The sequence below is a fragment of the Clavelina lepadiformis genome, chromosome 9 (assembly GCF_947623445.1).
Source record: "Clavelina lepadiformis chromosome 9, kaClaLepa1.1, whole genome shotgun sequence".
Lineage (NCBI taxonomy): Eukaryota > Metazoa > Chordata > Ascidiacea > Aplousobranchia > Clavelinidae > Clavelina > Clavelina lepadiformis.
In genome coordinates this window covers 10,898,571-10,918,246 of record NC_135248.1, presented here as the reverse complement: position 1 = coordinate 10,918,246, position 19,676 = coordinate 10,898,571, and the positions used below count along the sequence as shown (strand labels likewise).

Here is a 19,676-nt window from a genome sequence, read left to right as displayed (position 1 = left end):
GGATCAAGGCAACGTGTCCATACTAGAAAAATTGTAAATATGTCCTTCAAAGTTTGGGTTTATTTCAAAGTATTCGAGGTCCTCGTTAGTATAGTGGTGAGTATCCCCGCCTGTCACGCGGGAGACCGGGGTTCGATTCCCCGACGGGGAGTGGTATATTTCTTTGTTTTAAAAGTAAGACAAAGTATCCATACTGGAAAAATAAAAAAAATGTCCTTCAAAGTTTGGATTTAATTCGAACTAGTTGAGGTCCTCGTTAGTATAGTGGTGAGTATCCCCGCCTGTCACGCGGGAGACCGGGGTTCGATTCCCCGACGGGGAGTGATATATATTTTTGTTTTAGGATCAAGGCAACGTGTTTATTCTAGAAACATTGTAAATATGTCCTTCAAAGTTTGGGTTTATTTCAAAGTAGTCGAGGTCCTCGTTAGTATAGTGGTGAGTATCCCCGCCTGTCATGCGGGAGACCGGGGTTCGATTTCCCGACGGGGAGTAATATATTTCTTTGTTTTAGGATCAAGGCAACGTGTCCATACTAGAAACATTGTAAATATGTCCTTCAAAGTTTGGGTTTATTTCAAAGTAGTCGAGGTCCTCGTTAGTATAGTGGTGAGTATCCCCGCCTGTCACGCGGGAGACCGGGGTTCGATTTCCCGACGGGGAGTAATATATTACTTAGTTTTAGGATCAAGGCAACGTGTTTATTCTAGAAACATTGTAAATATGTCCTTCAAAGTTTGGGTTTATTTCAAAGTAGTCGAGGTCCTCGTTAGTATAGTGGTGAGTATCCCCGCCTGTCACGCGGGAGACCGGGGTTCGATTCCCCGACGGGGAGTGATATATATTTTTGTTTTAGGATCAAGGCAACGTGTTTATTCTAGAAACATTGTAAATATGTCCTTCAAAGTTTGGGTTTATTTGAAAGTAGTCGAGGTCCTCGTTAGTATAGTGGTGAGTATCCCCGCCTGTCAAGCGGGAGACCGGGGTTCGATTTCCCGACGGGGAGTAATATATTTCTTTGTTTTAGGATCAAGGCAACGTGTCCATACTAGAAACATTGTAAACATGTCCTTCAAAGTTTGGGTTTATTTCAAAGTAGTCGAGGTCCTCGTTAGTATAGTGGTGAGTATCCCCGCCTGTCACGCGGGAGACCGGGGTTCGATTCTCCGACGGGGAGTGGTATATTTAATTGTTTTAAGAGTAACACAAAGTGTCCATGCTGGAAAAATAAAAAACAATGTCATTCAAAGTTTGGGTTTATTTCAAAGTATTCGAGGTCCTCGTTAGTATAGTGGTGAGTATCCCCGCCTGTCACGCGGGAGACCGTGGTTCGATTCCCCGAAGGGGAGTGATAAATTTCCTTATTAAATAAAAATAATGTCCTTCAAACTTTGGATTTAATTCGAAATAGTCGAGGTCCTCGTTAGTATAGTGGTGAGTATCCCCGCCTGTCACGCGGGAGACCGGGGTTCGATTCCCCGACGGGGAGTGATATATATTTTTGTTTTAGGATCAAGGCAACGTGTTTATTCTAGAAACATTGTAAATATGTCCTTCAAAGTTTGGGTTTATTTCAAAGTAGTCGAGGTCCTCGTTAGTATAGTGGTGAGTATCCCCGCCTGTCACGCGGGAGACCGGGGATCGATTCCCGACGGGGAGTGATATATTTCTTTGTTTTAAAAGTAACACAAAGTGTCCATACTGGAAAAATTGTAAAAATGTCTTTTAAACTTTGTATTTAATTCGAAGCACTCGAGGTCCTCGTTAGTATAGCGGTGAGTATCTCCGCCTGTCACGTGGGAGACCGTAATTCGATTCCTTGATGTGGTGTTATACATTACTTTGTTTTGGGAACAAGAAAACGTGTCCTTACTCGAAACATTGTAAAAATGTCGTTCAAACTTTGTATTTAAACCGAAGTAATCGAGGTCCTCGTTAGTATAGTGGTGAGTATCCCCGCCTGTCACGCGGGAGACCGGTGTTCGATTCCCAAACGGGGAGTGATGCATATCTTTTTTTAGGAACAAGACAAAGTGTCCATACTACAAACATTGTAAAAATGTCCTTCAAACTTTGTGTTTAATTGCAAATAGTCGAGGTCCTCGTTAGTATAGTTGTGAGTATCCCCGCCTGTCACGCGGGAGACCGGGGTTCGATTCCCCGACGGGGAGTGATTTATATTTTTGTTTTAGGATCAAGGCAACCTGTTTCTACTAGAAAAATTGTAAATAAGTCCTTCAAAGTTTGGGTTTATTTCAAAGTAGTCGAGGTCCTCGTTAGTATAGTGGTGAGTATCCCCGCCTGTCGCGCGGGAGACCGGGGTTCGATTCCTAGACGGGAAGTGATTTATATTTTTGTTTTAGGATCAAGGCAACATGTTTATACTAGAAAAATTGTAAATAAGTCCTTCAAAGTTTGGGTTTATTTCAAAGTAGTCGAGGTCTTCGTTAGTATAGTGGTGAGTATCTCCGCCTGTCACGCGGGAGACCGGGGTTCGATTCCCCGACGGGCAGTGATATATTTATTGGTTTCAAGAGTAACACAATGTGTCCATGCTGGAAAAATAAAAAACAATGTGGTTCAAACTTTGTGTTTAATTCGAAATATTCGAGGTCCTCGTTAGTATAGTGGTGAGTATCCCCGCCTGTCACGCGGGAACCCGGGATCGATTCCCGACGGGGAGTGATATATTTCTTTGTTTCAAGAGTAACACAAAGTGTCCATGTTGGAAAAAACTAATGTGGTTCAAACTTTGTGTTTAATTCGAAATAGTCGAGGTCCTCGTTAGTATAGTGGTGAGTATCCCCGCCTGTCACGAGGGAGACCGGGGTTCGATTCCCCGACGGAGAGTGATATATTTATTTGTTTTAAGACTAACACAAAGTGTCCATGCTGAAAATATAAAAAAAATGTCATTCAAAGTTTGGGTTTATTTGAAAGTAGTCGAGGTCCTCGTTAGTATAGTGGTTAGTATCACCGCCTGTCACGCGGGAGACCGGGGTTCGATTCCCCGACAAGGAGTGATATATTTATTTGTTTTAAGAGTAACACAAAGTGTCCATGCCGGAAAAATAAAAAAAATGTCATTCAAAGTTTGGGTTTATTTGAAAGTAGTCGAGGTCCTCGTTAGTATAGTGGTGAGTATCCCCGCCTGTCACGCGGGAGACCGAGGTACCATTCCCCGACAGGGAGTGATATATTTTTTTGTTTCAGGAACAAGTCAACGTGTCCATACTAGAAACATTGTAAACATGTCCTTCAAAGTTTGGGTTTATTTCAAAGTAGTCGAGGTCCTCGTTAGTATAGTGGTGAGTATCCCCGCCTGTCACGCGGGAGACCGGGGTTCGATTCCCCGACGGCGAGTAATATATTTCTTTGTTTTAGGATCAAGGCAACGTGTCCATACTAGAAAAATTGTAAATATGTCCTTCAAAGTTTGGGTTTATTTCAAAGTATTCGAGGTCCTCGTTAGTATAGTGGTGAGTATCCCCGCCTGTCACGCGGGAGACCGGGGTTCGATTCCCCGACGGGGAGTGGTATATTTCTTTGTTTTAAAAGTAAGACAAAGTATCCATACTGGAAAAATAAAAAAAATGTCCTTCAAAGTTTGGATTTAATTCGAACTAGTCGAGGTCCTCGTTAGTATAGTGGTGAGTATCCCCGCCTGTCACGCGGGAGACCGGGGTTCGATTCCCCGACGGGGAGTGATATATATTTTTGTTTTAGGATCAAGGCAACGTGTTTATTCTAGAAACATTGTAAATATGTCCTTCAAAGTTTGGGTTTATTTCAAAGTAGTCGAGGTCCTCGTTAGTATAGTGGTGAGTATCCCCGCCTGTCACACGGGAGACCGGGGTTCGATTTCCCGACGGGGAGTAATATATTTCTTTGTTTTAGGATCAAGGCAACGTGTCCATACTAGAAACATTGTAAATATGTCCTTCAAAGTTTGGGTTTATTTCAAAGTAGTCGAGGTCTTCGTTAGTATAGTGGTGAGTATCCCCGCCTGTCACGAGGGAGACCGGGGTTCGATTTCCCGACGGGGAGTGATATATTTTTTTGTTTTAAGATTAAGGCAACGTGTCGATACTAGAAAAATTGTAAAAATGTCCTTCAAAGTTTGGGTTTATTTCAAAGTAGTCGAGGTCCTCGTTAGTATAGTGGTGAGTATCCCCGCCTGTCACGCGGGAGACCGGGGTTCGATTTCCCGACGGGGAGTAATATATTTCTTAGTTTTAGGATCAAGGCAACGTGTCCATACTAGAAACATTGTAAATATGTCTTTCAAAGTTTGGGTTTATTTCAAAGTATTCGAGGTCCTCGTTAGTATAGTGGTGAGTATCTCCGCCTGTCACGCGGGAGACCGGGGTTCGATTCCCCCAAGTGGAGTGATAAATTTCCTTATTAAATAAAAATAATGTCCTTCAAACTTTGGATTTAATTCGAAATAGTCGAGGTCCTCGTTAGTATAGTGGTGAGTATCCCCGCCTGTCACGCGGGAGACCGGGGTTCGATTCCCCGACGGGGAGTGATTTATATTTTTGTTTTAGGATCAAGGCAACGTGTTTATTCTAGAAACATTGTAAATATGTCCTTTAAAGTTTGGGTTTATTTCAAAGTAGTCGAGGTCCTCGTTAGTATAGTGGTGAGTATCCCCGCCTTTCACGCGGGAGACCGGGGTTCGATTTCCCGACGGGGAGTAATATATTTCTTTGTTTTAGGATCAAGGCAACGTGTCCATACTAGAAATATTGTAAATATGTCCTTCAAAGTTTGGGTTTATTTCAAAGTAGTCGAGGTCCTCGTTAGTATAGTGGTGAGTATCCCCGCCTGTCACGCGGGAGACCGGGGTTCGATTCCCCGACGGGGAGTGGTATATTTCTTTGTTTTAAAAGTAAGACAAAGTATCCATACTGGAAAAATAAAAAAAATGTCCTTCAAAGTTTGGATTTAATTCGAACTAGTCGAGGTCCTCGTTAGTATAGTGGTGAGTATCCCCGCCTGTCACGCGGGAGACCGGGGTTCGATTCCCCGACGGGGAGTGATATATATTTTTGTTTTAGGATCAAGGCAACGTGTTTATTCTAGAAACATTGTAAATATGTCCTTCAAAGTTTGGGTTTATTTCAAAGTAGTCGAGGTCCTCGTTAGTATAGTGGTGAGTATCCCCGCCTGTCACACGGGAGACCGGGGTTCGATTTCCCGACGGGGAGTAATATATTTCTTTGTTTTAGGATCAAGGCAACGTGTCCATACTAGAAACATTGTAAATATGTCCTTCAAAGTTTGGGTTTATTTCAAAGTATTCGAGGTCCTCGTTAGTATAGTGGTGAGTATCCCCGCCTGTCACGCGGGAGACCGGGGTTCGATTCCCCGACGGGGAGTGGTATATTTCTTTGTTTTAAAAGTAAGACAAAGTATCCATACTGGAAAAATAAAAAAAATGTCCTTCAAAGTTTGGATTTAATTCGAACTATTTGAGGTCCTCGTTAGTATAGTGGTGAGTATCCCCGCCTGTCACGCGGGAGACCGGGGTTCGATTCCCCGACGGGGAGTGATATATATTTTTGTTTTAGGATCAAGGCAACGTGTTTATTCTAGAAACATTGTAAATATGTCCTTCAAAGTTTGGGTTTATTTCAAAGTAGTCGAGGTCCTCGTTAGTATAGTGGTGAGTATCCCCGCCTGTCACGCGGGAGACCGGGGTTCGATTTCCCGACGGGGAGTAATATATTTCTTTGTTTTAGGATCAAGGCAACGTGTCCATACTAGAAACATTGTAAATATGTCCTTCAAAGTTTGGGTTTATTTCAAAGTAGTCGAGGTCCTCGTTAGTATAGTGGTGAGTATCCCCGCTTGTCACGCGGGAGACCGGGGTTCGATTTCCCGACGGGGAGTAATATATTACTTAGTTTTAGGATCAAGGCAACGTGTCCATACTAGAAACATTGTAAATATGTCTTTCAAAGTTTGGGTTTATTTCAAAGTATTCAAGGTCCTCGTTAGTATAGTGGTGAGTATCCCCGCCTGTCACGCGGGAGACCGTGGTTCGATTCCCCGAAGGGGAGTGATAAATTTCCTTATTAAATAAAAATAATGTCCTTCAAACTTTGGATTTAATTGGAAATAGTCGAGGTCCTCGTTAGTATAGTGGTGAGTATCCCCGCCTGTCACGCGGGAGACCGGGGTTCGATTCCCCGACGGGGAGTGATATATATTTTTGTTTTAGGATCAAGGCAACGTGTTTATTCTAGAAACATTGTAAATATGTCCTTCAAAGTTTGGGTTTATTTCAAAGTAGTCGAGGTCCTCGTTAGTATAGTGGTGAGTATCCCCGCCTGTCACGCGGGAGACCTGGGGTCGATTTCCCGACAGGGAGTAATATTTTTCTTTGTTTTAGGATCAAGGCAACGTGTCCATAATAGAAACATTGTAAATATGTCCTTCAAAGTTTGGGTTTATTTGAAAGTAGTCGAGGTCCTCGTTAGTATAGTGGTGAGTATCCCCGCCTGTCAAGCGGGAGACCGGGGTTCGATTTCCCGACGGGGAGTAATATATTTCTTTGTTTTAGGATCAAGGCAACGTGTCCATACTAGAAACATTGTAAACATGTCCTTCAAAGTTTGGGTTTATTTCAAAGTAGTCGAGGTCCTCGTTAGTATAGTGGTGAGTATCCCCGCCTGTCACGCGGGAGACCGGGGTTCGATTCTCCGACGGGGAGTGGTATATTTAATTGTTTTAAGAGTAACACAAAGTGTCCATGCTGGAAAAATAAAAAACAATGTCATTCAAAGTTTGGGTTTATTTCAAAGTATTCGAGGTCCTCGTTAGTATAGTGGTGAGTATCCCCGCCTGTCACGCGGGAGACCGTGGTTCGATTCCCCGAAGGGGAGTGATAAATTTCCTTATTAAATAAAAATAATGTCCTTCAAACTTTGGATTTAATTCGAAATAGTCGAGGTCCTCGTTAGTATAGTGGTGAGTATCCCCGCCTGTCACGCGGGAGACCGGGGTTCGATTCCCCGACGGGGAGTGATATATATTTTTGTTTTAGGATCAAGGCAACGTGTTTATTCTAGAAACATTGTAAATATGTCCTTCAAAGTTTGGGTTTATTTCAAAGTAGTCGAGGTCCTCGTTAGTATAGTGGTGAGTATCCCCGCCTGTCACGCGGGAGACCGGGGATCGATTCCCGACGGGGAGTGATATATTTCTTTGTTTTAAAAGTAACACAAAGTGTCCATACTGGAAAAATTGTAAAAATGTCTTTTAAACTTTGTATTTAATTCGAAGCACTCGAGGTCCTCGTTAGTATAGCGGTGAGTATCTCCGCCTGTCACGTGGGAGACCGTAATTCGATTCCTTGATGTGGTGTTATACATTACTTTGTTTTGGGAACAAGAAAACGTGTCCATACTCGAAACATTGTAAAAATGTCGTTCAAACTTTGTATTTAAACCGAAGTAATCGAGGTCCTCGTTAGTATAGTGGTGAGTATCCCCGCCTGTCACGCGGGAGACCGGTGTTCGATTCCCAAACGGGGAGTGATGCATATCTTTTTTTAGGAACAAGACAAAGTGTCCATACTACAAACATTGTAAAAATGTCCTTCAAACTTTGTGTTTAATTGCAAATAGTCGAGGTCCTCGTTAGTATAGTGGTGAGTATCCCCGCCTGTCACGCGGGAGACCGGGGTTCGATTCCCCGACGGGGAGTGATTTATATTTTTATTTTAGGATCAAGGCAACCTGTTTCTACTAGAAAAATTGTAAATAAGTCCTTCAAAGTTTGGGTTTATTTCAAAGTAGTCGAGGTCCTCGTTAGTATAGTGGTGAGTATCCCCGCCTGTCGCGCGGGAGACCGGGGTTCGATTCCTAGACGGGAAGTGATTTATATTTTTGTTTTAGGATCAAGGCAACATGTTTATACTAGAAAAATTGTAAATAAGTCCTTCAAAGTTTGGGTTTATTTCAAAGTAGTCGAGGTCTTCGTTAGTATAGTGGTGAGTATCTCCGCCTGTCACGCGGGAGACCGGGGTTCGATTCCCCGACGGGCAGTGATATATTTATTGGTTTCAAGAGTAACACAATGTGTCCATGCTGGAAAAATAAAAAACAATGTGGTTCAAACTTTGTGTTTAATTCGAAATATTCGAGGTCCTCGTTAGTATAGTGGTGAGTATCCCCGCCTGTCACGCGGGAACCCGGGATCGATTCCCGACGGGGAGTGATATATTTCTTTGTTTCAAGAGTAACACAAAGTGTCCATGTTGGAAAAAACTAATGTGGTTCAAACTTTGTGTTTAATTCGAAATAGTCGAGGTCCTCGTTAGTATAGTGGTGAGTATCCCCGCCTGTCACGAGGGAGACCGGGGTTCGATTCCCCGACGGGGAGTGATATATTTATTTGTTTTAAGACTAACACAAAGTGTCCATGCTGAAAATATAAAAAAAATGTCATTCAAAGTTTGGGTTTATTTGAAAGTAGTCGAGGTCCTCGTTAGTATAGTGGTTAGTATCACCGCCTGTCACGCGGGAGACCGGGGTTCGATTCCCCGACAAGGAGTGATATATTTATTTGTTTTAAGAGTAACACAAAGTGTCCATGCCGGAAAAATAAAAAAAATGTCATTCAAAGTTTGGGTTTATTTGAAAGTAGTCGAGGTCCTCGTTAGTATAGTGGTGAGTATCCCCGCCTGTCACGCGGGAGACCGAGGTACCATTCCCCGACAGGGAGTGATATATTTTTTTGTTTCAGGAACAAGTCAACGTGTCCATACTAGAAACATTGTAAACATGTCCTTCAAAGTTTGGGTTTATTTCAAAGTAGTCGAGGTCCTCGTTAGTATAGTGGTGAGTATCCCCGCCTGTCACGCGGGAGACCGGGGTTCGATTCCCCGACGGCGAGTAATATATTTCTTTGTTTTAGGATCAAGGCAACGTGTCCATACTAGAAAAATTGTAAATATGTCCTTCAAAGTTTGGGTTTATTTCAAAGTATTCGAGGTCCTCGTTAGTATAGTGGTGAGTATCCCCGCCTGTCACGCGGGAGACCGGGGTTCGATTCCCCGACGGGGAATGGTATATTTCTTTGTTTTAAAAGTAAGACAAAGTATCCATACTGGAAAAATAAAAAAAATGTCCTTCAAAGTTTGGATTTAATTCGAACTAGTCGAGGTCCTCGTTAGTATAGTGGTGAGTATCCCCGCCTGTCACGCGGGAGACCGGGGTTCGATTCCCCGACGGGGAGTGATATATATTTTTGTTTTAGGATCAAGGCAACGTGTTTATTCTAGAAACATTGTAAATATGTCCTTCAAAGTTTGGGTTTATTTCAAAGTAGTCGAGGTCCTCGTTAGTATAGTGGTGAGTATCCCCGCCTGTCACACGGGAGACCGGGGTTCGATTTCCCGACGGGGAGTAATATATTTCTTTGTTTTAGGATCAAGGCAACGTGTCCATACTAGAAACATTGTAAATATGTCCTTCAAAGTTTGGGTTTATTTCAAAGTAGTCGAGGTCTTCGTTAGTATAGTGGTGAGTATCCCCGCCTGTCACGAGGGAGACCGGGGTTCGATTTCCCGACGGGGAGTGATATATTTTTTTGTTTTAAGATTAAGGCAACGTGTCGATACTAGAAAAATTGTAAAAATGTCCTTCAAAGTTTGGGTTTATTTCAAAGTAGTCGAGGTCCTCGTTAGTATAGTGGTGAGTATCCCCGCCTGTCACGCGGGAGACCGGGGTTCGATTTCCCGACGGGGAGTAATATATTTCTTAGTTTTAGGATCAAGGCAACGTGTCCATACTAGAAACATTGTAAATATGTCTTTCAAAGTTTGGGTTTATTTCAAAGTATTCGAGGTCCTCGTTAGTATAGTGGTGAGTATCTCCGCCTGTCACGCGGGAGACCGGGGTTCGATTCCCCCAAGTGGAGTGATAAATTTCCTTATTAAATAAAAATAATGTCCTTCAAACTTTGGATTTAATTCGAAATAGTCGAGGTCCTCGTTAGTATAGTGGTGAGTATCCCCGCCTGTCACGCGGGAGACCGGGGTTCGATTCCCCGACGGGGAGTGATTTATATTTTTGTTTTAGGATCAAGGCAACGTGTTTATTCTAGAAACATTGTAAATATGTCCTTTAAAGTTTGGGTTTATTTCAAAGTAGTCGAGGTCCTCGTTAGTATAGTGGTGAGTATCCCCGCCTTTCACGCGGGAGACCGGGGTTCGATTTCCCGACGGGGAGTAATATATTTCTTTGTTTTAGGATCAAGGCAACGTGTCCATACTAGAAACATTGTAAATATGTCCTTCAAAGTTTGGGTTTATTTCAAAGTAGTCGAGGTCCTCGTTAGTATAGTGGTGAGTATCCCCGCCTGTCACGCGGGAGACCGGGGTTCGATTCCCCGACGGGGAGTGGTATATTTCTTTGTTTTAAAAGTAAGACAAAGTATCCATACTGGAAAAATAAAAAAAATTTCCTTCAAAGTTTGGATTTAATTCGAACTAGTCGAGGTCCTCGTTAGTATAGTGGTGAGTATCCCCGCCTGTCACGCGGGAGACCGGGGTTCGATTCCCCGACGGGGAGTGATATATATTTTTGTTTTAGGATCAAGGCAACGTGTCCATACTAGAAACATTGTAAATATGTCCTTCAAAGTTTGGGTTTGTTTCAAAGTAGTCGAGGTCCTCGTTAGTATAGTGGTGAGTATCCCCGCCTGTCACACGGGAGACCGGGGTTCGATTTCCCGACGGGGAGTAATATATTTCTTTGTTTTAGGATCAAGGCAACGTGTCCATACTAGAAACATTGTAAATATGTCCTTCAAAGTTTGGGTTTATTTCAAAGTAGTCGAGGTCTTCGTTAGTATAGTGGTGAGTATCCCCGCCTGTCACGAGGGAGACCGGGGTTCGATTTCCCGACGGGGAGTGATATATTTTTTTGTTTTAAGATTAAGGCAACGTGTCGATACTAGAAAAATTGTAAAAATGTCCTTCAAAGTTTGGGTTTATTTCAAAGTAGTCGAGGTCCTCGTTAGTATAGTGGTGAGTATCCCCGCCTGTCACGCGGGAGACCGGGGTTCGATTTCCCGACGGGGAGTAATATATTTCTTAGTTTTAGGATCAAGGCAACGTGTCCATACTAGAAACATTGTAAATATGTCTTTCAAAGTTTGGGTTTATTTCAAAGTATTCGAGGTCCTCGTTAGTATAGTGGTGAGTATCTCCGCCTGTCACGCGGGAGACCGGGGTTCGATTCCCCCAAGTGGAGTGATAAATTTCCTTATTAAATAAAAATAATGTCCTTCAAACTTTGGATTTAATTCGAAATAGTCGAGGTCCTCGTTAGTATAGTGGTGAGTATCCCCGCCTGTCACGCGGGAGACCGGGGTTCGATTCCCCGACGGGGAGTGATTTATATTTTTGTTTTAGGATCAAGGCAACGTGTTTATTCTAGAAACATTGTAAATATGTCCTTTAAAGTTTGGGTTTATTTCAAAGTAGTCGAGGTCCTCGTTAGTATAGTGGTGAGTATCCCCGCCTTTCACGCGGGAGACCGGGGTTCGATTTCCCGACGGGGAGTAATATATTTCTTTGTTTTAGGATCAAGGCAACGTGTCCATACTAGAAACATTGTAAATATGTCCTTCAAAGTTTGGGTTTATTTCAAAGTAGTCGAGGTCCTCGTTAGTATAGTGGTGAGTATCCCCGCCTGTCACGCGGGAGACCGGGGTTCGATTCCCCGACGGGGAGTGGTATATTTCTTTGTTTTAAAAGTAAGACAAAGTATCCATACTGGAAAAATAAAAAAAATTTCCTTCAAAGTTTGGATTTAATTCGAACTAGTCGAGGTCCTCGTTAGTATAGTGGTGAGTATCCCCGCCTGTCACGCGGGAGACCGGGGTTCGATTCCCCGACGGGGAGTGATATATATTTTTGTTTTAGGATCAAGGCAACGTGTTTATTCTAGAAACATTGTAAATATGTCCTTCAAAGTTTGGGTTTATTTCAAAGTAGTCGAGGTCCTCGTTAGTATAGTGGTGAGTATCCCCGCCTGTCACACGGGAGACCGGGGTTCGATTTCCCGACGGGGAGTAATATATTTCTTTGTTTTAGGATCAAGGCAACGTGTCCATACTAGAAACATTGTAAATATGTCCTTCAAAGTTTGGGTTTATTTCAAAGTAGTCGAGGTCTTCGTTAGTATAGTGGTGAGTATCCCCGCCTGTCACGAGGGAGACCGGGGTTCGATTTCCCGACGGGGAGTGATATATTTTTTTGTTTTAAGATTAAGGCAACGTGTCGATACTAGAAAAATTGTAAAAATGTCCTTCAAAGTTTGGGTTTATTTCAAAGTAGTCGAGGTCCTCGTTAGTATAGTGGTGAGTATCCCCGCCTGTCACGCGGGAGACCGGGGTTCGATTCCCCGACGGGGAGTGATATATATTTTTGTTTTAGGATCAAGGCAACGTGTTTATTCTAGAAACATTGTAAATATGTCCTTCAAAGTTTGGGTTTATTTCAAAGTTGTCGAGGTCCTCGTTAGTATAGTGGTGAGTATCCCCGCCTGTCACGAGGGAGACCGGGGTTCGATTTCCCGACGGGGAGTGATATATTTTTTTGTTTTAAGATTAAGGCAACGTGTCGATACTAGAAAAATTGTAAAAATGTCCTTCAAAGTTTGGGTTTATTTCAAAGTAGTCGAGGTCCTCGTTAGTATAGTGGTGAGTATCCCCGCCTGTCACGCGGGAGACCGGGGTTCGATTTCCCGACGGGGAGTAATATATTTCTTAGTTTTAGGATCAAGGCAACGTGTCCATACTAGAAACATTGTAAATATGTCTTTCAAAGTTTGGGTTTATTTCAAAGTATTCGAGGTCCTCGTTAGTATAGTGGTGAGTATCTCCGCCTGTCACGCGGGAGACCGGGGTTCGATTCCCCGAAGTGGAGTGATAAATTTCCTTATTAAATAAAAATAATGTCCTTCAAACTTTGGATTTAATTCGAAATAGTCGAGGTCCTCGTTAGTATAGTGGTGAGTATCCCCGCCTGTCACGCGGGAGACCGGGGTTCGATTCCCCGACGGGGAGTGATTTATATTTTTGTTTTAGGATCAAGGCAACGTGTTTATTCTAGAAACATTGTAAATATGTCCTTTAAAGTTTGGGTTTATTTCAAAGTAGTCGAGGTCCTCGTTAGTATAGTGGTGAGTATCCCCGCCTTTCACGCGGGAGACCGGGGTTCGATTTCCCGACGGGGAGTAATATATTTCTTTGTTTTAGGATCAAGGCAACGTGTCCATACTAGAAACATTGTAAATATGTCCTTCAAAGTTTGGGTTTATTTCAAAGTAGTCGAGGTCCTCGTTAGTATAGTGGTGAGTATCCCCGCCTGTCACGCGGGAGACCGAGGTTCGATTCCCCGACAAGGAGTGATATATTTATTTGTTTTAAGAGTAACACGAAGTGTCCATGCCGGAAAAATAAAAAAAATGTCACTCAAAGTTTGGGTTTATTTGAAAGTAGTCGAGGTCCTTGTTAGTATAGTGGTGAGTATCCCCGCCTGTCACGCGGGAGACCGAAGTTCGATTCCCCGACGGGGAGTGATATATTTATTTGTTTTAAGAGTAACACAAAGTGTCCATGCCGGAAAAATAAAAAAAATGTCACTCAAAATTTTGGTTTATTTGAAAGTAGTCGAGGTCCTCGTTAGTATAGTGGTGAGTATCCCCGCCTGTCACGCGGGAGACCGGGGTTCGATTCCCCGACGGGGAGTAATATACTTTTTTGTTTTAGGATGAAGGCAACGTGTCCATACTAGAAACATTGTAAAAATGTCCTTCTTAATTTGGGTTTATTTCAATGTAGTCGAGGTCCTCGTTAGTATAGTGGTGAGTATCCCCGCCTGTCACGCGGGAGACCGGGGTTCGATTCCCCGACGGGCAGTGATATATTTATTGCTTTCAAGAGTAACACAAAGTGTCCATGCTGGAAAAAAAAAATGTGGTTCAAACTTTGTGTTTAATTCGAAATAGTCGAGGTCCTCGGTAGTATAGTGGTGAGTATCCCCGCCTGTCACGCGAGAGACCGAGGTTCGATTCCCCGACGGGGAGCGATATATTTATTTGTTTTAAGAGTAACACAAAGTGTCCATGCCGGAAAAATAAAAAAAATGTCATTCAAAGTTTGGGTTTATTTGAAAGTAGTCGAGGTCCTCGTTAGTATAGTGGTGAGTATCACCGCCTGTCACGCGGGAGACCGGGGTTCGATTCCCCGACAAGGAGTGATATATTTATTTGTTTTAAGAGTAACACAAAGTGTCCATGCCGGAAAAATAAAAAAAATGTCATTCAAAGTTTGGGTTTATTTGAAAGTAGTCGAGGTCCTCGTTAGTATAGTGGTGAGTATCCCCGCCTGTCACACGGGAGACCGGGGTTCGATTTCCCGACGGGGAGTAATATATTTCTTTGTTTTAGGATCAAGGCAACGTGTCCATACTAGAAACATTGTAAATATGTCCTTCAAAGTTTGGGTTTATTTCAAAGTAGTCGAGGTCTTCGTTAGTATAGTGGTGAGTATCCCCGCCTGTCACGAGGGAGACCGGGGTTCGATTTCCCGACGGGGAGTGATATATTTTTTTGTTTTAAGATTAAGGCAACGTGTCGATACTAGAAAAATTGTAAAAATGTCCTTCAAAGTTTGGGTTTATTTCAAAGTAGTCGAGGTCCTCGTTAGTATAGTGGTGAGTATCCCCGCCTGTCACGCGGGAGACCGGGGTTCGATTTCCCGACGGGGAGTAATATATTTCTTAGTTTTAGGATCAAGGCAACGTGTCCATACTAGAAACATTGTAAATATGTCTTTCAAAGTTTGGGTTTATTTCAAAGTATTCGAGGTCCTCGTTAGTATAGTGGTGAGTATCTCCGCCTGTCACGCGGGAGACCGGGGTTCGATTCCCCGAAGTGGAGTGATAAATTTCCTTATTAAATAAAAATAATGTCCTTCAAACTTTGGATTTAATTCGAAATAGTCGAGGTCCTCGTTAGTATAGTGGTGAGTATCCCCGCCTGTCACGCGGGAGACCGGGGTTCGATTCCCCGACGGGGAGTGATTTATATTTTTGTTTTAGGATCAAGGCAACGTGTTTATTCTAGAAACATTGTAAATATGTCCTTTAAAGTTTGGGTTTATTTCAAAGTAGTCGAGGTCCTCGTTAGTATAGTGGTGAGTATCCCCGCCTTTCACGCGGGAGACCGGGGTTCGATTTCCCGACGGGGAGTAATATATTTCTTTGTTTTAGGATCAAGGCAACGTGTCCATACTAGAAACATTGTAAATATGTCCTTCAAAGTTTGGGTTTATTTCAAAGTAGTCGTGGTCCTCGTTAGTATAGTGGTGAGTATCCCCGCCTGTCACGCGGGAGACCGAGGTTCGATTCCCCGACAAGGAGTGATATATTTATTTGTTTTAAGAGTAACACGAAGTGTCCATGCCGGAAAAATAAAAAAAATGTCACTCAAAGTTTGGGTTTATTTGAAAGTAGTCGAGGTCCTTGTTAGTATAGTGGTGAGTATCCCCGCCTGTCACGCGGGAGACCGAAGTTCGATTCCCCGACGGGGAGTGATATATTTATTTGTTTTAAGAGTAACACAAAGTGTCCATGCCGGAAAAATAAAAAAAATGTCACTCAAAATTTTGGTTTATTTGAAAGTAGTCGAGGTCCTCGTTAGTATAGTGGTGAGTATCCCCGCCTGTCACGCGGGAGACCGGGGTTCGATTCCCCGACGGGGAGTAATATACTTTTTTGTTTTAGGATGAAGGCAACGTGTCCATACTAGAAACATTGTAAAAATGTCCTTCTTAATTTGGGTTTATTTCAATGTAGTCGAGGTCCTCGTTAGTATAGTGGTGAGTATCCCCGCCTGTCACGCGGGAGACCGGGGTTCGATTCCCCGACGGGCAGTGATATATTTATTGCTTTCAAGAGTAACACAAAGTGTCCATGCTGGAAAAAAAAAATGTGGTTCAAACTTTGTGTTTAATTCGAAATAGTCGAGGTCCTCGGTAGTATAGTGGTGAGTATCCCCGCCTGTCACGCGAGAGACCGAGGTTCGATTCCCCGACGGGGAGCGATATATTTATTTGTTTTAAGAGTAACACAAAGTGTCCATGCCGGAAAAATAAAAAAAATGTCATTCAAAGTTTGGGTTTATTTGAAAGTAGTCGAGGTCCTCGTTAGTATAGTGGTGAGTATCACCGCCTGTCACGCGGGAGACCGGGGTTCGATTCCCCGACAAGGAGTGATATATTTATTTGTTTTAAGAGTAACACAAAGTGTCCATGCCGGAAAAATAAAAAAAATGTCATTCAAAGTTTCGGTTTATTTCAAAGTAGTCGAGGTCCTCGTTAGTATAGTGGTGAGTATCCCCGCCTGTCACGCGCGAGACCGAGGTACGATTCCCCGACAGGGAGTGATATATTTTTTTGTTTCAGGAACAAGTCAACGTGTCCATACTAGAAACATTGTAAACATGTCCTTCAAAGTTTGGGTTTATTTCAAAGTAGTCGAGGTCCTCGTTAGTATAGTGGTGAGTATCCCCGCCTGTCACGCGGGAGACCGGGGTTCGATTCCCCGACGGCGAGTAATATATTTCTTTGTTTTAGGATCAAGGCAACGTGTCCATACTAGAAAAATTGTAAATATGTCCTTCAAAGTTTGGGTTTATTTCAAAGTATTCGAGGTCCTCGTTAGTATAGTGGTGAGTATCCCCGCCTGTCACGCGGGAGACCGGGGTTCGATTCCCCGACGGGGAGTGGTATATTTCTTTGTTTTAAAAGTAAGACAAAGTATCCATACTGGAAAAATAAAAAAAATGTCCTTCAAAGTTTGGATTTAATTCGAACTAGTCGAGGTCCTCGTTAGTATAGTGGTGAGTATCCCCGCCTGTCACGCGGGAGACCGGGGTTCGATTCCCCGACGGGGAGTGATATATATTTTTGTTTTAGGATCAAGGCAACGTGTTTATTCTAGAAACATTGTAAATATGTCCTTCAAAGTTTGGGTTTATTTCAAAGTAGTCGAGGTCCTCGTTAGTATAGTGGTGAGTATCCCCGCCTGTCACGCGGGAGACCGGGGTTCGATTTCCCGACGGGGAGTAATATATTTCTTTGTTTTAGGATCAAGGCAACGTGTCCATACTAGAAACATTGTAAATATGTCCTTCAAAGTTTGGGTTTATTTCAAAGTAGTCGAGGTCCTCGTTAGTATAGTGGTGAGTATCCCCGCCTGTCACGCGGGAGACCGGGGTTCGATTTCCCGACGGGGAGTAATATATTACTTAGTTTTAGGATCAAGGCAACGTGTCCATACTAGAAACATTGTAAATATGTCTTTCAAAGTTTGGGTTTATTTCAAAGTATTCAAGGTCCTCGTTAGTATAGTGGTGAGTATCCCCGCCTGTCACGCGGGAGACCGTGGTTCGATTCCCCGAAGGGGAGTGATAAATTTCCTTATTAAATAAAAATAATGTCCTTCAAACTTTGGATTTAATTGGAAATAGTCGAGGTCCTCGTTAGTATAGTGGTGAGTATCCCCGCCTGTCACGCGGGAGACCGGGGTTCGATTCCCCGACGGGGAGTGATATATATTTTTGTTTTAGGATCAAGGCAACGTGTTTATTCTAGAAACATTGTAAATATGTCCTTCAAAGTTTGGGTTTATTTCAAAGTAGTCGAGGTCCTCGTTAGTATAGTGGTGAGTATCCCCGCCTGTCACGCGGGAGACCTGGGGTCGATTTCCCGACAGGGAGTAATATTTTTCTTTGTTTTAGGATCAAGGCAACGTGTCCATAATAGAAACATTGTAAATATGTCCTTCAAAGTTTGGGTTTATTTGAAAGTAGTCGAGGTCCTCGTTAGTATAGTGGTGAGTATCCCCGCCTGTCAAGCTGGAGACCGGGGTTCGATTTCCCGACGGGGAGTAATATATTTCTTTGTTTTAGGATCAAGGCAACGTGTCCATACTAGAAACATTGTAAACATGTCCTTCAAAGTTTGGGTTTATTTCAAAGTAGTCGAGGTCCTCGTTAGTATAGTGGTGAGTATCCCCGCCTGTCACGCGGGAGACCGGGGTTCGATTCTCCGACGGGGAGTGGTATATTTAATTGTTTTAAGAGTAACACAAAGTGTCCATGCTGGAAAAATAAAAAACAATGTCATTCAAAGTTTGGGTTTATTTCAAAGTATTCGAGGTCCTCGTTAGTATAGTGGTGAGTATCCCCGCCTGTCACGCGGGAGACCGTGGTTCGATTCCCCGAAGGGGAGTGATAAATTTCCTTATTAAATAAAAATAATGTCCTTCAAACTTTGGATTTAATTCGAAATAGTCGAGGTCCTCGTTAGTATAGTGGTGAGTATCCCCGCCTGTCACGCGGGAGACCGGGGTTCGATTCCCCGACGGGGAGTGATATATATTTTTGTTTTAGGATCAAGGCAACGTGTTTATTCTAGAAACATTGTAAATATGTCCTTCAAAGTTTGGGTTTATTTCAAAGTAGTCGAGGTCCTCGTTAGTATAGTGGTGAGTATCCCCGCCTGTCACGCGGGAGACCGGGGATCGATTCCCGACGGGGAGTGATATATTTCTTTGTTTTAAAAGTAACACAAAGTGTCCATACTGGAAAAATTGTAAAAATGTCTTTTAAACTTTGTATTTAATTCGAAGCACTCGAGGTCCTCGTTAGTATAGCGGTGAGTATCTCCGCCTGTCACGTGGGAGACCGTAATTCGATTCCTTGATGTGGTGTTATACATTACTTTGTTTTGGGAACAAGAAAACGTGTCCATACTCGAAACATTGTAAAAATGTCGTTCAAACTTTGTATTTAAACCGAAGTAATCGAGGTCCTCGTTAGTATAGTGGTGAGTATCCCCGCCTGTCACGCGGGAGACCGGTGTTCGATTCCCAAACGGGGAGTGATGCATATCTTTTTTTAGGAACAAGACAAAGTGTCCATACTACAAACATTGTAAAAATGTCCTTCAAACTTTGTGTTTAATTGCAAATAGTCGAGGTCCTCGTTAGTATAGTGGTGAGTATCCCCGCCTGTCACGCGGGAGACCGGGGTTCGATTCCCCGACGGGGAGTGATTTATATTTTTGTTTTAGGATCAAGGCAACCTGTTTCTACTAGAAAAATTGTAAATAAGTCCTTCAAAGTTTGGGTTTATTTCAAAGTAGTCGAGGTCCTCGTTAGTATAGTGGTGAGTATCCCCGCCTGTCGCGCGGGAGACCGGGGTTCGATTCCTAGACGGGAAGTGATTTATATTTTTGTTTTAGGATCAAGGCAACATGTTTATACTAGAAAAATTGTAAATAAGTCCTTCAAAGTTTGGGTTTATTTCAAAGTAGTCGAGGTCTTCGTTAGTATAGTGGTGAGTATCCCCGCCTGTCACGAGGGAGACCGGGGTTCGATTCCCCGACGGGGAGTGATATATATTTTTGTTTTAGGATCAAGGCAACGTGTTTATTCTAGAAACATTGTAAATATGTCCTTCAAAGTTTGGGTTTATTTCAAAGTAGTCGAGGTCCTCGTTAGTATAGTGGTGAGTATCCCCGCCTGTCACGCGGGAGACCGGGGTTCGATTTCCCGACGGGGAGTAATATATTTCTTAGTTTTA

General features: G+C 43.0%; 36 non-coding genes across 36 annotated transcripts; all 36 read left to right on the top strand.

Annotated features, from left to right (window-relative positions):
• Positions 1–79: 79 nt before the first annotated feature.
• Trnad-guc (transfer RNA aspartic acid (anticodon GUC)) lies at positions 80–151 on the top strand. The gene has a single exon. It is a non-coding gene; the product is annotated as a tRNA-Asp (tRNA).
• Positions 152–250: 99 nt separating this feature from the next.
• Trnad-guc (transfer RNA aspartic acid (anticodon GUC)) lies at positions 251–322 on the top strand. The gene has a single exon. It is a non-coding gene; the product is annotated as a tRNA-Asp (tRNA).
• A 441-nt stretch (positions 323–763) lies between these two features.
• On the top strand, positions 764–835 carry Trnad-guc (transfer RNA aspartic acid (anticodon GUC)). Its single transcript has one exon. It is a non-coding gene; the product is annotated as a tRNA-Asp (tRNA).
• Positions 836–1,417: 582 nt separating this feature from the next.
• Trnad-guc (transfer RNA aspartic acid (anticodon GUC)) lies at positions 1,418–1,489 on the top strand. Its single transcript has one exon. It is a non-coding gene; the product is annotated as a tRNA-Asp (tRNA).
• Positions 1,490–3,462: 1,973 nt separating this feature from the next.
• On the top strand, positions 3,463–3,534 carry Trnad-guc (transfer RNA aspartic acid (anticodon GUC)). Its single transcript has one exon. It is a non-coding gene; the product is annotated as a tRNA-Asp (tRNA).
• A 99-nt stretch (positions 3,535–3,633) lies between these two features.
• Trnad-guc (transfer RNA aspartic acid (anticodon GUC)) lies at positions 3,634–3,705 on the top strand. Its single transcript has one exon. It is a non-coding gene; the product is annotated as a tRNA-Asp (tRNA).
• Positions 3,706–4,457: 752 nt separating this feature from the next.
• Trnad-guc (transfer RNA aspartic acid (anticodon GUC)) lies at positions 4,458–4,529 on the top strand. Its single transcript has one exon. It is a non-coding gene; the product is annotated as a tRNA-Asp (tRNA).
• A 270-nt stretch (positions 4,530–4,799) lies between these two features.
• Trnad-guc (transfer RNA aspartic acid (anticodon GUC)) lies at positions 4,800–4,871 on the top strand. Its single transcript has one exon. It is a non-coding gene; the product is annotated as a tRNA-Asp (tRNA).
• A 99-nt stretch (positions 4,872–4,970) lies between these two features.
• Positions 4,971–5,042, top strand: Trnad-guc (transfer RNA aspartic acid (anticodon GUC)). The gene has a single exon. It is a non-coding gene; the product is annotated as a tRNA-Asp (tRNA).
• Positions 5,043–5,312: 270 nt separating this feature from the next.
• On the top strand, positions 5,313–5,384 carry Trnad-guc (transfer RNA aspartic acid (anticodon GUC)). The gene has a single exon. It is a non-coding gene; the product is annotated as a tRNA-Asp (tRNA).
• Positions 5,385–5,483: 99 nt separating this feature from the next.
• Trnad-guc (transfer RNA aspartic acid (anticodon GUC)) lies at positions 5,484–5,555 on the top strand. Its single transcript has one exon. It is a non-coding gene; the product is annotated as a tRNA-Asp (tRNA).
• A 581-nt stretch (positions 5,556–6,136) lies between these two features.
• Trnad-guc (transfer RNA aspartic acid (anticodon GUC)) lies at positions 6,137–6,208 on the top strand. The gene has a single exon. It is a non-coding gene; the product is annotated as a tRNA-Asp (tRNA).
• A 753-nt stretch (positions 6,209–6,961) lies between these two features.
• On the top strand, positions 6,962–7,033 carry Trnad-guc (transfer RNA aspartic acid (anticodon GUC)). Its single transcript has one exon. It is a non-coding gene; the product is annotated as a tRNA-Asp (tRNA).
• A 610-nt stretch (positions 7,034–7,643) lies between these two features.
• Positions 7,644–7,715, top strand: Trnad-guc (transfer RNA aspartic acid (anticodon GUC)). The gene has a single exon. It is a non-coding gene; the product is annotated as a tRNA-Asp (tRNA).
• A 1,291-nt stretch (positions 7,716–9,006) lies between these two features.
• Positions 9,007–9,078, top strand: Trnad-guc (transfer RNA aspartic acid (anticodon GUC)). The gene has a single exon. It is a non-coding gene; the product is annotated as a tRNA-Asp (tRNA).
• A 99-nt stretch (positions 9,079–9,177) lies between these two features.
• Trnad-guc (transfer RNA aspartic acid (anticodon GUC)) lies at positions 9,178–9,249 on the top strand. The gene has a single exon. It is a non-coding gene; the product is annotated as a tRNA-Asp (tRNA).
• A 752-nt stretch (positions 9,250–10,001) lies between these two features.
• Trnad-guc (transfer RNA aspartic acid (anticodon GUC)) lies at positions 10,002–10,073 on the top strand. Its single transcript has one exon. It is a non-coding gene; the product is annotated as a tRNA-Asp (tRNA).
• A 99-nt stretch (positions 10,074–10,172) lies between these two features.
• Positions 10,173–10,244, top strand: Trnae-uuc (transfer RNA glutamic acid (anticodon UUC)). Its single transcript has one exon. It is a non-coding gene; the product is annotated as a tRNA-Glu (tRNA).
• A 99-nt stretch (positions 10,245–10,343) lies between these two features.
• Trnad-guc (transfer RNA aspartic acid (anticodon GUC)) lies at positions 10,344–10,415 on the top strand. Its single transcript has one exon. It is a non-coding gene; the product is annotated as a tRNA-Asp (tRNA).
• Positions 10,416–10,514: 99 nt separating this feature from the next.
• Positions 10,515–10,586, top strand: Trnad-guc (transfer RNA aspartic acid (anticodon GUC)). The gene has a single exon. It is a non-coding gene; the product is annotated as a tRNA-Asp (tRNA).
• Positions 10,587–11,338: 752 nt separating this feature from the next.
• On the top strand, positions 11,339–11,410 carry Trnad-guc (transfer RNA aspartic acid (anticodon GUC)). Its single transcript has one exon. It is a non-coding gene; the product is annotated as a tRNA-Asp (tRNA).
• A 99-nt stretch (positions 11,411–11,509) lies between these two features.
• Positions 11,510–11,581, top strand: Trnae-uuc (transfer RNA glutamic acid (anticodon UUC)). The gene has a single exon. It is a non-coding gene; the product is annotated as a tRNA-Glu (tRNA).
• Positions 11,582–11,680: 99 nt separating this feature from the next.
• On the top strand, positions 11,681–11,752 carry Trnad-guc (transfer RNA aspartic acid (anticodon GUC)). Its single transcript has one exon. It is a non-coding gene; the product is annotated as a tRNA-Asp (tRNA).
• A 99-nt stretch (positions 11,753–11,851) lies between these two features.
• On the top strand, positions 11,852–11,923 carry Trnad-guc (transfer RNA aspartic acid (anticodon GUC)). Its single transcript has one exon. It is a non-coding gene; the product is annotated as a tRNA-Asp (tRNA).
• Positions 11,924–12,364: 441 nt separating this feature from the next.
• Trnad-guc (transfer RNA aspartic acid (anticodon GUC)) lies at positions 12,365–12,436 on the top strand. Its single transcript has one exon. It is a non-coding gene; the product is annotated as a tRNA-Asp (tRNA).
• Positions 12,437–13,017: 581 nt separating this feature from the next.
• On the top strand, positions 13,018–13,089 carry Trnad-guc (transfer RNA aspartic acid (anticodon GUC)). Its single transcript has one exon. It is a non-coding gene; the product is annotated as a tRNA-Asp (tRNA).
• A 99-nt stretch (positions 13,090–13,188) lies between these two features.
• On the top strand, positions 13,189–13,260 carry Trnae-uuc (transfer RNA glutamic acid (anticodon UUC)). Its single transcript has one exon. It is a non-coding gene; the product is annotated as a tRNA-Glu (tRNA).
• Positions 13,261–13,701: 441 nt separating this feature from the next.
• Trnad-guc (transfer RNA aspartic acid (anticodon GUC)) lies at positions 13,702–13,773 on the top strand. Its single transcript has one exon. It is a non-coding gene; the product is annotated as a tRNA-Asp (tRNA).
• Positions 13,774–15,034: 1,261 nt separating this feature from the next.
• Positions 15,035–15,106, top strand: Trnad-guc (transfer RNA aspartic acid (anticodon GUC)). Its single transcript has one exon. It is a non-coding gene; the product is annotated as a tRNA-Asp (tRNA).
• A 99-nt stretch (positions 15,107–15,205) lies between these two features.
• Positions 15,206–15,277, top strand: Trnae-uuc (transfer RNA glutamic acid (anticodon UUC)). The gene has a single exon. It is a non-coding gene; the product is annotated as a tRNA-Glu (tRNA).
• Positions 15,278–15,718: 441 nt separating this feature from the next.
• Trnad-guc (transfer RNA aspartic acid (anticodon GUC)) lies at positions 15,719–15,790 on the top strand. Its single transcript has one exon. It is a non-coding gene; the product is annotated as a tRNA-Asp (tRNA).
• Positions 15,791–16,740: 950 nt separating this feature from the next.
• On the top strand, positions 16,741–16,812 carry Trnad-guc (transfer RNA aspartic acid (anticodon GUC)). The gene has a single exon. It is a non-coding gene; the product is annotated as a tRNA-Asp (tRNA).
• A 99-nt stretch (positions 16,813–16,911) lies between these two features.
• Trnad-guc (transfer RNA aspartic acid (anticodon GUC)) lies at positions 16,912–16,983 on the top strand. Its single transcript has one exon. It is a non-coding gene; the product is annotated as a tRNA-Asp (tRNA).
• Positions 16,984–17,564: 581 nt separating this feature from the next.
• On the top strand, positions 17,565–17,636 carry Trnad-guc (transfer RNA aspartic acid (anticodon GUC)). Its single transcript has one exon. It is a non-coding gene; the product is annotated as a tRNA-Asp (tRNA).
• Positions 17,637–18,389: 753 nt separating this feature from the next.
• Positions 18,390–18,461, top strand: Trnad-guc (transfer RNA aspartic acid (anticodon GUC)). Its single transcript has one exon. It is a non-coding gene; the product is annotated as a tRNA-Asp (tRNA).
• A 610-nt stretch (positions 18,462–19,071) lies between these two features.
• Trnad-guc (transfer RNA aspartic acid (anticodon GUC)) lies at positions 19,072–19,143 on the top strand. Its single transcript has one exon. It is a non-coding gene; the product is annotated as a tRNA-Asp (tRNA).
• Positions 19,144–19,676: the final 533 nt, after the last annotated feature.